The sequence below is a fragment of the Pinus tabuliformis genome, chromosome 8, assembly GCF_031772625.1.
Source record: "Pinus tabuliformis cultivar Carrire ecotype Pingquan chromosome 8, CPIR1, whole genome shotgun sequence".
NCBI classification, from domain to species: Eukaryota; Viridiplantae; Streptophyta; class Pinopsida; order Pinales; family Pinaceae; genus Pinus; species Pinus tabuliformis.
In genome coordinates, this window is record NC_142294.1 from 2066097098 (window position 1) to 2066112200 (window position 15103).

General features: G+C 36.6%; 2 pseudogenes; both read right to left on the minus strand.

Moving 5' to 3' along the window:
• Nucleotides 1-11744: 11744 nt before the first annotated feature.
• Nucleotides 11745-12686, minus strand: LOC149244761 (serine/threonine-protein kinase AGC1-7-like; annotated as a pseudogene).
• Nucleotides 12687-12879: 193 nt separating this feature from the next.
• Nucleotides 12880-15103, minus strand: part of LOC149244762 (protein kinase G11A-like) — a 129714-nt pseudogene continuing 127490 nt past the window's right edge.

Sequence of the window (15103 nt, forward strand, 5' to 3'; positions counted from 1 at the left end):
AATTCAAGTTGGGGAAGGCTGAGTTCATTTTAGTATGATTAATTACTAATTTGTAGCAATCTATTTCAATTAAATTGAGTTATGATTAGTTAAACTAGCTTTAACTATTGGAGGAACTAGTGGAAGGTCAAGTTGTGGAAGTGTAACTTCAACCACACTCAGTGATCAACTAGTTAACTAATCAATCAAACCAAAATAATTAATGCATGCAGAGAATTTGAGATACCCAGTTGAGATGGAGAATCCAAGTCAGTGTACTATTAATTGTAGACTATTGTAAAGTGTATAGGTGGTGCATGTAGTCAGAGGATGAGCCTACAGAAATTGCACAATCCAATTGAGGGAATTTCCTAAATAATAGGGGCTAATTTCCTCACAGAACAATGCAAGGAAATAGGAGCATGGAGGGCTTGAAAATTGGCTAAGTGTTGGCCAGAGTAAGTATGTAAGGAAGAGAGATAGATTATACACTTGTAGGTTGTACTCAAGCTTGAGAAAGCATATGTATTCATCTCTATTCTTGGACCCTATATTAGGTTGGGCGAACCTACCTATGGTTTTGTGCATGATTTTCCACACATGGTTTTGGACACGATGGTTTTCGGTCCATGGTTTTGGACGCGATGGTTTTCGGTCCATGGTATTGGATGCTTCGGCATGTGTAAATATGTGTTGTAAAATTAAAAGGAACATAATGAAAAATCAAGCTGGTAGTCCCAGTTTTGGGATCTAGGGGAAAATATCTGTGTATATGCGTTTTATGTGTTATGCTCTCGCATTGTTTATTTTCTATGTTTTTAGAATTCATATGTAGGTAATTTCTGTACAGGGTTAAAACCTACTATATATTCACATGTATCGATATATGTTGTTCGGTGAAGAGGAAATCAAGACCTTGGGTAGAGGTTTGCATCACTCAGCCTTGTTTCCTCTCACAAGCTATGGTTATTGTTTTTTGGAGACAGTTCATCAGAATGATCCTATTATGACACTGGTTCCACATTGTGCTTATCGGTGACCAGCATCGTCATATCTCTTTTATGAGAAAATCGCTCTGACATAGCTATTGAGCATGGGAATGATCAACTGGGGACATTATTTTAGTTTATGTGTGTGTGTGTGTGTGTGTGTGTTTTGTCAGGTTTCTCGTACCGCCCGAAGCTTCAATCCTCTCTCTTTTTTCCAAATAAAAGGACAAATAAATATAAAGTATTTTGGCCATCGTCACAACCTCTGATCTCACACTTTAGGGGGCATCTGTTATACAAGAAAGTGACCTCCTCATCAACTCAGAGGAAAAATAGATGATGACTAAAGGGTTGACCAACTTCACAGGCCCAATTGTCAAGCTAACATTGTCTAGACACTAGCAACCTACTTTATAAAGCTTTTATGCAAGCTTAGGGGTGCGTTAGTGCCTAGGGTAAATCTATATGCTACCTCGGGAACAATGTTATTGAACCTACATCAAGTTCTATGGGTAAAAGGAGAAAATTGACTGAGAAAATATCCCTATATTCTCTCCTATGTCAGCTCATAAAAGTAGGGAAACCTATGAACTCAACCTGTTTGGGGGAATTACTAATTCCTAATGGAGTATGCAAATGAGAAAGAGCACTAAAGAAAGAAACATCACTGCTTTTTCCTAATGGAACTCATGGAGGACTTGGCAACCCTAAACCTAGATGCTATATATGCAAGGCTTGGGCCATTGCGAAATGGGTCGAAACATTTGAAAGGATTTCCTATTTGACTGTCAATCAGAGTCTTAGACTAAGGCATCAGAAGAGGTTAAGAAGGGAGAGAGAGAGAGGGGCTGGAGGGGTAAGGGAAGGATGATGCATCTAATGGTTGTAATCACTCTTTCTACATTAATATAGAACTGTAGTTGTGTTGTCCACCTCATGATGTTGGTAGTATAAACTTGTTTATATGTTGATCTAATATCTTCCAGCATGAGTGGCTTAGTTATATGCAACTATATATCTTTTATATGTTCATGCATTTGTCTATCAAGGTTTTATGCTATGATATTATGCTTGTCTTTGCTTTTCGCATGTTTTGATCTGGAGCCGGCTCAAGGGTCTTCCACCTAGCTGCATTGCGCTCTCCAGCAACACCACACTAAGACTCAAGGTAATAATTCCTTCTCGCTTTGATATTCGTTTGTTAAACATAGATATGCATGTATCTTTGTGACAGCTGCAGCTAATCTGACTGTCTGCCGAGGATCCCGGGAAGATCCTTGAGGGTTTTCTACATCACCAAACACCCATGCATTAATCCCTATAGCACCTAATGCACAATAATGGCACTAACAGTCAATAATGCAACGAAGAAGGAAAAATATAACCTACACCTATATGTCATTTCAAGAGAAGCGCACCTAAGGTGCAATGGATTTCGTAATAAAATTTGCACCCTATCCTATACAAACTATCCAGAAAGGCTAGACCCATGGTTAAATCACATAATAAGGAAATATACATGGATGAGGTAAAAACATGATTAGATATTCTTTCAATCTTTTTTTGGATATTTTTGGCATAAATGAGGAATGACAAATATTGGTATCACACACCAAACCAAAAAAAGAGATAAAGCATCAAACTCCTATGTACAATATGTACAAGCACAACTCAATCTAGTAAGTCATGTCAAAGTGTGCCCACTACAAGGCACGGGCCAAGGATTCCCATACATGAACTCATGGAGGAGTGGAGGTACCATATGGATCACCAATGTGGGGCAATGCTAGAGGAAGTAAAATTGCCCAATCTAGAAAGGTTCATCATGCCAGGGACATTCTAACATAGTCACACTCTTGAAATTAACTTGAGGACATTAGGGAGGATCAAGACATAAAAGGGGTACAGGACACTCGTCAATAGGTGGATAGGAGTTGGACAATTCATTGGAAAGTTTATCATTAGAAACCCAAGACTTGACTCGTTCATTAGTGGCATTCCAAGGAGGTTCGAGGAGATTCCCCTTAGTTCAATTCAATATTTTGGTTGTCAATCTCTACCTTTTCCAATTTGGGAAGACTAGAGGCTTGAAGAGGTGTAATGTCCCTAGGATGATGAATAATTGAATCCATGGCCTCCAAGATGACTTATCAAGAAGAAGACTCATCATCAAGGGAGTCATGTGGAAAAGGTGGAGCGATGGCTCATGTGGGCAAAGGATCTTAGACATATTCCATATTAAGATGGAGCTTTTGACTAGCGTGAGGAGGTACTAATGGGATGGTTGGAGAGGAAATCTCTACCTCAATAGGTGGTGGAGTATGCTCACAAGCTTGATCTACTTCCATAAGAGTGTGAGACACCACCCAAGGATTAGGAGATTTTTCGGGTCCACGGGTGTTGGAATAGATCATATGCATAGTAGCTTTAGAAGAGGAGGGAGTAATTTTTGGTGGTGGTAATTGAGGAAATACACCAATAAGAGATGAGCTTTTAACAAGCCTGTGCAAACACTCTGATAATGACCAGGGTTACCTCCAACAAGTGGATTGAATTCCCCATAGTGGAAAGTTGGGTTGATGGCATGCAATAATCAAGTTAGTCAATGGTAACAATATTTACATCACGAGGAAAGCAAATAATACAGAATATAGATGATATAATTGCATCATGGCATAAAACTAGCTATGACCAAGGAGTATATTATAATCCAAAGTGGCATCGACGACTTCAACATAAACATAAACGGTTTTACCTCCTTGCTCAATGGGAAAATTGGGAAGAACCCCCTTAGGTACAAAATTATGTCCATCAAATGCTTGATGAGTCGTATTATACTTAGAAAGCATCGAAGAGCTGAAAGCCTTCCAACATGATGTTGACATGACACAAGTGGAAGAACCTTCATCCACCAAAGTGCAATGAATATTCTTAAGAAATATATGCATGATAATATGAAATGAAATATAGTGTGGAAGTCAATGGTAGCCTTGTCAACACTAAAGGTGATAAGATTTGAATCTGAGGGGTCCACTCCGCCGATCACAAACAACAAAGCCTTGCATTCCTATGTACAACTTTGCAAGGCCTCCAAGGCAAACATGGCTTAAGGAGCTTGGGCTAGATCATCAACAATATTGTAGTGTTGAACAAACTAGGAAGATGGATTGTGTGTTATCTTATGACTGGCACCCTTAGGTGGGTAATAAATAGGTTCTACATGCTTATCTAACATGAGAGGTCCAATGGAAGAGGTGGAATGGTTGAGTCCTTAGAGGAATAACTTGACTCAGGAACATCATAGGATTTAGATCACGTATTCACATTAATGTTTTATTTGCACATAAATATGGAAATTTGTTTGTAGAATTGAAAAATGGCCTCTCATTTCCCCCTTGTAGAGGTGGAGGAGGTTGTGCAGGAAATGGATGAGTTAAAACAACAACTTGGTTCATAGCAGGTGGCAGTGTAAGAAGCCTATGAAATTCATCCATTCAAGGGAACTCATGAGTTAAATTTTCATCTTCATAGGTCTTATAAGGGAACTTAATCTTATGAAAATGCTCAGATGTGCCCCCTCCCTGATTCAGTGGGTTTGGTTGAGTCTTTGGATCATTATGATTATTTTGTTTATTCTTATTGTTATTTTTACCACCAAGTTTTTGATTATTATTCAGTGTTGTGGACTTCACCATAAGAATGTTAGTGGACTACTCAGAAGGCAATGATTTTGTTGAGCCAAATTCACTTGTTGGGGCTTGCAATGTAACAATCAATTGCCCAAGTTGGGCAATAATTTGGCTCATGGAATCGAGACCAAGTCACACCATAAGGGTGTGGGTCACGATCAACTTTACGTGGGTCAATGGAAGGTTTTGGAGAATTTGGGAGTACTTCATAAATCATGCCCAACTGAGAATAAATCAAATCTCGTTTCTTGGTAGCTAAGATGGTTTGTTCGACGGTAACAACTCTAAACATATAGACGTCTTTGGAAATTTGAGGCCATAATGATCAAATGAACCATTTTCGTAATATTCCATTAGGAAGTTTCATTCCAAAAAATTTCTTGCAATGTTGCCACTCATGGATATGATCAACAATAAAGCTAGCATTGCCTTGTTTAAAGTTAGAAAAAAGATCAAAATCAATCTCATGCCTTGTTGGAAATTGGAAAGGGCTCAAGAAATTTTGGGCCAAGGATGTAAAATCACTGTAAGATGTGGAATCCAATTCAATGTAACATTTGGAAGAGTCTCCAGTTAATGTTCATTGGAACAATCTCAATTTGATCGAATCATCCACTAAAAATATTGACGAATGCCACAAATGGTAAGTGATAATGTAGGTGGATGGATTTTCTCTTGACTTTCCTTTGAATTTCAAGATATCAGATGGTAACTTTGTGGTAATAAGTGGAAACCATCGATCATGTCAGATGGGGTCATTGATCAACTTTGCTAAATCCTGTAAATCAAGAGAGGATAAAAATGGGTTGTGGAGATGAGTAAACGGGTCATAAGCATATGAGTCGCTGGACCAACCATCAAGTCCCCCTATATAAAGATTATGTTGTAAAGGTTGTTGACTCTCGCAAGGGTTCATCCCAACATATAGAGTATGTGGGCTAGAATATCTGGTGAGAAGATTTTTCCCCCCAGGGTAAATGCCCCCAAAGAGCGTAGGACCCTCGAGAGCATGATTGATAATGTGGTTGTATCCGACATGGATAGATGGACCAGCTTGTGCAGTAGCACCAACATAAGGAGGGTAACTCATGGAAGTAACAGTGATAATGACAGGGTTACCCCCAGGTAAACTAGCCACTCTAGGAAATGTACTAAAGGTTTTCATCCCTCCAAACAATGAACTATACTAGGTTTGAGACATATTTGAAGTAACATTGCCCCCAGACTAGCTAGGAGCAACAAATGATCCTCCCGACACATTTTTGGAAGTGAGCATGCTTATTTGAGGGCCAGGAACCATATTTTGGGAAAAACTAGGAGTAAATATTCCTAACCCTACCAGTTGACCAGGATTAACAGTCATAATTGGCATGAATGGGGTAGGCATAGGAACACTACAAAAATTCATGGGAGCCATAGACGAGACTAGTGGAATCCCCTAAGTAGATGTGAGTGGTGTAGGTCCTACCACACTCAATGGTGGCAATGATGACATGGAAACACAAATTGTAGATGCATAGGGTGACAAGGAACTAACCTCCTCCATAGGAAATACGAATAAAGGAATGCATGTGTAAGTAGGTGTTGAACCATATTGATTCAAATGAAATAACTTTGGTCCCAAAGGATTAGTCAAAGGTCAATTAACAGGAGAAGTTTAGTCATCTGCCAAAATTTCAATAGAAATCAAATTACTACCAGAGTGTCTAGGTATAGATTCCACAACTATGGTTTGTTCTAAGTCTTGAACACCGACAGGCACACATCAAGCATGAGTGACAAGTCCACCTCATTCAGGAGGAAAACATTAGGGGATTTTTGAGGTCTAAAATGGGCCTCCTAAGGAAATTATAAAATAATAGTGGAAATAATAAAATAAGATTAGATGACATCATCAAATTTTAGAGGGAAAAAAGAAAAAACAAATTTTTCAACTCATATTTTAAACTTATCTCCCTATGGGTTTACTCAAAATTCGAGTAGAAACACTCGTTGTATGCATAATTTGATTCCTCATCCAAGGAGTACCCATGTTGCATACTTTTGATGGACCCTACTACACAAAAACTAAGAAATACATGAAAAATGTGATTCTAATCAGGTGTTTTCATGTATTTCTCATTTTTCATGTAGCATGGTCCATCGAAAGTATGCAACATGGGTAATATTTGGATGAGGAATTAAATTTTGCATCCAATGAGTATTCCTGCTCAAAATTTGAGTAAAAACTTAAGGAGATAAGTTGAAAATATGAGTTGAAAAAGTAGTTTTATTATTTTATTATTTTTTATTATTTTTACTTTTTTACTCCAAAAATGGTGGATCATCCCCCATGGTTGACATCATCATTTTGAATCCTATTGGTTCTTATAAATTTTATTTTGGTTGTACATTTTTCTTAGGAGGCCCATTTTAGACCTCAAAAGTCCCCTAATGACCATGAATATGATGTGATTGATGACAACTTGGTTCAGCCAGGGTGAATAAATGTAAATTAACCAAATGAAGTTATTCAAAAAACCCTAAGGCAAAACTAATAACTCAAACTAAACAACATGCACTAGAAAATTCCTAGGAGTTAGTCACATGTAAACAAAATACAAATAATTTGGTGATGGGACAATTATACTAACGACCTGCTTCCCATCTCTTTTATTTGTGAACTCAATCCAAGTGCCCTTATTAGTTGTGGGGCACCCCCCAGAGGACTAAGAGACTATAACTAATATGTATCCCAAGTACAGAGAAGATGAACCTGACCTTGCACCTGTGTATGAACACTAAAACAATGGCCACTAAGGTTACCACCAACAATAACAAGTCCAAGGGGGACAATTATCATCCAAATTCACACACAAGGGTAGGATAGCTAATTATGAAACCCCCTTAAGTGTTTCCTCCTAAGTGCCCCCCAAGGACAAAAAAATATTAATAACATGATTCGTAGTACATTCAAATTCTACATTCTGCGCCACCCAAAACTAAATTTAATAGGGTATGTCACCTCGCCCAGCCCAAATGTGACCTTGTGATTAATCCTCATGTTAGAAGGGTTTCCTAGATCGCACTACTACAAGTGGATTTGTCTCCCAATCACAAGTTAGTAAGTTGGTTTTTTAGTGTTGGAGCAGGTGACTCACACACCTACCTCCAAGACCCTATCCTAAGCTAATGTTGATGTACTATTAGTAAAAAAAAATATGAGTCTAGTTGATTTTGTTATCACATTGATTTTAAGTGGTTGTTGTTTACACAATTGGTATGCAACGTGAAACTTATATTGTGTGAGTGACTCTTGTTAGTAACCCTAATATAACTACATGTAAATTTTATTTTTCAATTCAATGGATGCTAACTATAGGATGGTAAGAGTCTTTTCACTTAAAAACACACCAATGCCTACAAGATGCACCTCTCACTATGTACTAAATGCAAGAACCCCAAAGTTATACTAGTTATTACCCAAAAACAAACCAAAAGAGGAAAAACTGAAAAGAGGCCAAAAAAGTCCAAAGCTATAATGCAAAGCACTTCAAAAATGTTAAAGCTAAAAATCCAAAGCCAAATGAACACGCTTAAGAAATCAACAAGAAAGCCAAAAGTGAAAGAAAAGTAAGGAAATGTCAACAGTCTAGGATTGTAGCACAATGGTTCAACAAGAGACAATATTCTACAAAGGTAAAAACCGAACCCTAGTGGAAGGTGACCTAAATAAGATTACAAAGGAGTGATAATAAATAGACAAAACACACCCAAGTAATTTTTTTTAGATGAAAATTGCACAACAAAAGAGAAAACATCACCACTCACAAACAATCAAGAAAACAAAAGAGAAATCACTCAAGTAAAAGTGGCGAAAGCCAAACAAACGAAAAATTCAAATAAAAAATAGACCTTAATTGTTACTTAACCAACTAAACAAATATGAAAAATTGGATCCAAAGATGACAACAATAACCCCAACTAAAGCACATCAAACCTCCAAGGAAAACCCTAAAGTAACACCAAAGGAAGGATCCAACACAAACAAACAAGAGTATGCTCAGAATTGATATGTTTCATAGTTGAAAGAAACAATAGAATATAGATCCAAAAAATAACTACAAGTTCTAAAGAAAAACACCTGAAAAATCAAGTAAAAAAATGAAAAAAAAAACCCCAAAATTGGGGAAAAAAATGACAGAAAATAAGTTGGTTTTTCAATCAGCGATATCTTCCTCATAAAAATTGTCTCAGGTAGTTTTATTTTTGGAGTAAAATTTCAAGAGGATTACATATATTTGGTTAGGTTGATTGAATTATGTACAGAAAATGATATAAAAATAGTCGCGCATGAGGGTGGAGGAAAAACAAGCTAGCCAATCTTCAATTGGCCATAACTTCCTCATCTGGAGTCTATTTTCAGTGATTTTTTCTTTTAGGAAATTTTGAGATGAGTACAGATATGTGGTTAATTCAATCAAATTTTGTACAAAAAATTCCATAATTTGATTTTAAATGCACGATCTTTTATTCTCTCGTATAAAAAACAAACACAAAATTCAAACTTGAAATATCTTTAGATATGAAAAAACTAGAAATAAGAGAGATTCAAATCAATCCACACATCTAGAGAGAACTCGATGGAAGACCACAAAAATCATATCCAAAGTGAAAGAGGTGATATCTCAGAGAAAAGAAGGTAAATTAAAAAAATATCTCATTGAAAGTACCAATTCTGTTGCAGTAAATTTGACATGCAAGGAGATATTACTCCACAATCATATGCCCTATTAGGATTACCATACAAGAAAAATAAATGGCTAACTAATAAAAGAGAATATCCCTAACCATATGATCATACAAAAAGCAATCATGCATTCCATAATTCTATAGGGTTTGAGTCGGGACCTGGTATCCTCGTATATTGGTGAAGGATCATGAGTTCGATGCAGAATCCTCTCACTTCAACTAGGATATCCCACTCTTATGCCACCAATCTAAGTCTGCACACAAGACCAAACAAACAAGGACAACAAGTGATATTCTAGAGAAGATCATGAGTTCAAAGCAATAGTCAATAACATGCGAAAGTAGTTGCAAGTACAGATCTAAAAGGAAAGGGGAATATATCTCAATTAATTAATAATAAAATGGTATACTTATACCTTCAAGCATAAGATTTCCTCTCCACAATGTAGCAGACTCTCCCCCTCTCTAATAAATATGACCTCAACAAAAAGTATGTCTCTCAATCTTTGAATCAAGGTAGTAACATCTCAATATAATTCTCACTCTCCCCTATCCCTTTTCTCTTGGTGAGACTATATAGGTTTATTCTATCCTTTGGGAGAATGTATCTAGACATCTAGGGGCCTAATAAGTTAGGAAACTTCTACAATAGTGGACCCCTAACCAAATCATACACAAGTGGGTCAAGTTGATATCCTTGGGAATGAAAAACTCTAGAAAATTTTTTCACAATTATGAGATTTTTCTCAATTATCTCAATTATGAAATAATTATTATCTCATAATTATAATATTTTAGCAAAATAATTATGAGAAATTGATCAATTATGTAATTTCACCTTTTTAACATGGGATAAATCTCACATAAGTAAAAGAAAAGGTGAAAAGGGGGTGCATTTTAGCTAACAATTGAGGTAAGTTGAAATTTGGTTTCTCTCATTATAATGGAGTGGAAAATAGGGTTATAACACCTTTTTTGAGTTACAATACCATGGGTAGATACCATAGGTGGATAGTATGGGTAATTTACCATGGGTCAATATCATAGGTGGATAGCATGGGTAATTTACCATGGGTCAATACCATGTTATTTTCCATTACAATACCATGGGTAGATACCGTAGGTGGATACATGGGTAATTACTATGGTTCAATACTATGCCACTTTCCATTCAAATCAATCTTCCCCCATAAAAAGTAATGGTCCCCATTGCGTGAAGTTCCCTTTGTAGAAGCCTTTGTTGAATAGAAGCAAATGAATGGATGTATTTTTTGTTATTGAACTATAAATTTTGGGTTGTGGTTGACCCAAAACTAAGTGTTGTTGAAGACAAGGGTTTTGTGTGGCTGACCCATAACCGAGGGTTTGTGGATGACCCATAACCATGATGAATGAAGATCCAATGATAGAGATACCTTGTAATTCTTGTATGCCAATTGTGATACTGACAATGTGCGACCTAGAAAATGAATTCAATGGTAAGGGTTTTGTGTGGTTAACCCATAACCTTGATGAATGAAGATCCGAGGATAAATATACCCTATAATGCTTGTGGGCCAATTGTGATGCTGACAATGTGCAACCTAGCAAATGGACTTCGGTGGCAATGGTTTTATGTGATTGACCCATAACCATGTTGAGATAGATTGCTTGTTGATGAACCTTGTATGGATTTAGTGGCTTATATTTGTAAATTCTCAGAGGCTCCTTTGCGATAAACGTATCAAGAAATCCAAGTGCCTCTACTATGCTTAAATGGAACACCCTTTTTAGGTAAGCCATATAATCTGAAGTTGGGTTCCCTCTATTTTTTATGCTCTTGAATCTTGCACGAGATCACCATATGAATGCTCTATTTGCACAACATTAAAGTCTCTGACCTTGTTTGCAAGATCAACTAGTGTATCCTTCTTGTCATTTAATAAAAATATAACAAAAAGATATTCAACCTCCTTAAAATTATGGAATTGGGTAAAATGAAAAACATGAGCTTCAATAAAGATATTGGGCCCCACAACTAATCAAAGTGTTCAACACATCATTGAAGCAAAGAGTATAGTATTTTGAAATTATTAATGACACACGTTGACTCTAAATTTCATCCGCAATACATGGTCTTTCCACTTTGTATCCACTTGGGCGCAGATAATACCTGGCCATCTTTATCAAGTCAAAATATTACAAGATGTTGGGGAAATATTTATGTATTTTCATATTGCCATTATTCCTACATTTACATCGCTTAAAAAATATGGGTCTCACAGGTCCATGTATTTTACCCTCCATGACTATATACCAGAAAGGCCAAACAATTATTCGTAAAATATTAAGAAAAATATAAATAGTGTCAAGGTCATCATCCTCTAAAGAATGTGTACTATTTGATCCTAGTCGCGCCCTTAGTGGAGGCCATGCGCTTTGTGGTGTTTTTTACGAGGATCTATCAGATGATATCTTTTGTAGTAGTGGAGAGACCAGGGATGATAACCATCTCGTTGTTGTCTTCATCATCGTTTGTGAAATGTAGTGCTTTGGAAATGACATTAGAGAGGGCTTTATCATTGTTGGGCCTGCGTAATAGAGTTTGCCCAAATATAAGATTGAAGAAAAAAATTCTAAGGGTCCACCAGTCAATAGTATTGTCATGTCCCTCATCGATGACGATCTCCGATGCAAGTTATTCATGTGTGCCCATAAACGACATCAAGAAAGTATTAGTAAGCTCAGCGAAGAGATGTAGAGTCGATGTGGCCATGGTAGATATTTCTCTGTAGAGGAGGGAATGGAATTTTTGTAGCCTTAATTTCATTTTGGTGAAATGTTTGAACATCAGTAGGCAAGAAACAATCGTCGCCTATTGGTGGGAGGGTGGCTACATGCTGCTAGTGATGGGATCATTATTGAAATTTTGAGGTCTAAAATGGGCCTCAAAACAAAAATGTACAACAAAAAGAAACTTTATAAGAACCAATAAGATTCAATATGATGATTTCAACCATGGGGGATGATTCAAAACTTTTGGAGTAAAAAGGTAAAAAGATAAATTAAAAAATTAAAAAAACTACTTTTTCAACTTGTGTTTTCAACTTATATCCCTACGTTTTTATTCAAATTTTGAGTAGGAGCACTCATTGGATGCAGAATTTAATTTTTCATCCAAGGAGTACCTATGTTGTATACTTTAAATGGACCCTACTACACGAAAAATGTGAAATACATGAAAAATGTGATTGTAATCACGTTTTTCCATGTATTTCACATTTTTCATATAGTAGGGTCTATCGAAATTATCCAACATGGGTAATCCTTGGATGAAAAATTATTTTTCATCCAATGAATGTTCCTACTCAAAATTTGAGTAAAATAATAGGGAGGTAAGTTGAGAAATAGTTTTTTCTTTTTTCCCTCCAAAACTTGATGAGGTAATCCAATCTTATTTTGTTATTTCCATTATTATTTTATAATATTCCTTAAGAGGCCCATTTTAGACCTCAAAATTTCTCTAATGGCACATATGTTTGAATGATAGAGAATAGTTTCAGCATGGCTCGAAGCGTTTCGCACTTGTTGTGGTCAGCATCGAACAAGGACTCAGACCCGAGGCCCGTCATCTTCTGAAGAAGCATAGGGTGGATGGTACATTTCAAGGAAAGGTTGAATTTGGTGAGCATGATATGGTCGTATTTTCAAATAAGAACATTCTCAGGCTTTATATCTCTGTGTACATTTCCTATCATGCGAAAATACTCTAATGCATATCTTTCTGAAATTACTCTAAAAATAAGCATATCTTTCTGAAATACTCTAAAAATAAGCATATCTTTCTGAAATTTAGCTTCCTTAATAACTCTAATGCCATCAATACTTCTGATTCATAGAACTGCATAGCATTTCCACAAAACCTTTTTCCTAGTTGTCGTTGCCTGAGCAAAACTCCTTGAATAGACACAACAATTGAGCCTCATCCAAATGCATGTACAGAGTTGGCAAGAAGGATGATCCACCATTTCTAAAATCTTTTTCTCGGCCCTAATCATCTTATTCTAACCTGATAACTCCTTCTTGTTCATTTCCTTGATTGCAAAATAAAAATTTGTTCTCGTGAGATCTATCAAATAAACGTTTTCGATTTCCCCACTACCCAACTTGTGGATTATCCAAAAATTTGAGAGGTTGAGAGGCCCTTTGAATCTGAGTCTCAGGTTTGCCCCAAATAGAATCGTTGTTGGCCTTGTGTGGCTTGATCCATGACCTAGGGTTGCCCAACCCCACCACGCAGTTGTCGCTACTCTAGTTGATGTCCACTAAAGAGATATGGCAACTCAAATCAAGGTTGACTATCTACGAATCCTTTTTAGTTCTATCACTCTTAGAGGTGTGACCGCTTGTCATGTTTTATATATACATGCTCCCAAATCAAGGTAGACACAATATTTATCAACTGATCACTGATACATCTGGGCCTTATTCAGACAAAATCATTTTGTCAGAATGGAGGATGGCCTTGACTTTCTTTTGCTGGATTTTAAGGAGAATAGGGTTGAGGATGAAGTTTTTCCCCAAACCTACAAAAGTGACGGGGAGAATCAAGGTGAGAGAAAAATCCCACAAAAGTTTACTATGAAGGAGTGGAGGAGGATGTTGAAGGCCTCTCTCACGATACCCAATGTCTCATGATACCCAAGGCACCTAGTATCTTGAGTTCCTTCATTCCCTTTTCTTTGATTTTTCATAACCCTGAGAATTTACTCTTATGCTTCTTTTCTGGAAATTAAAGAAAAAAAAACTTGCCTACTCCTACTCGGGTGAGCTTCCTAGAGGAAAACAATAAGAAAAAAATTGAGCATAATCGTAATAGGGCTTTTGGGATTTATCAGCTCGGAAACGGTTAGATTTATTATGGCTATGATGTTCATCTCTTAGATGGTTATGTGAGTGATTCAATACTCAGAGAGAATTATTGATAAAAACTTGATTATCATGGAGTTGTTACCCGCTCTGATACCACTGATCCAGATCTTGATGGCTAAGATCCAGAACCAATAATGCTTAGAGAAAAGGAGAGAAACTTGTGCTATAATTTGATGAAATAATGCCTAAATCGAATACGTCCAAAACAAAAATATGAAAAGAGTGACCAAGATACAACAAAAAACCCCATGCCTTATTAAATGAGAGAGAAACTATTATTACATCTCCATTGTGAAGACCAATATGTCATTTTACAAATTGGGGCTTGTTATTTATAGCATTTTTGAGTTACAATACCATGGGTAGATATTGTAGGTGGATACCATGGGTCAAAACCATGCTATTTTCCATTACAATACCATGGGTATATATGTAAGTGGATACCATGGGTCAATACCATGCCACTTTTGATTCAGATCAATTGGATGATTCCTTTCTGGATGAAAAATTATTTTCATTTCAGTGGTGACACCTCGGTTTGCAAACATAGAAAACTATTTGGTGGCACACAATTTTCCTTAGCATTTTTCATCGAGGAAAAAGAACACTTTGATTAGGAAGAGTGCATGTTACAATTGGATAAAAGGACATTAGTTGAATATGGTACCAAATCAAATTCTTATAAAATGCAAAGAAGATGAAGTGTATGAAATCCTAAAATCTTTTCATGATGAGCCATGTGGCGGTCATTTTGAAGCCATAAGAACTATAAGAAAAGTGATTTCTACAAGATATTATTGGCGA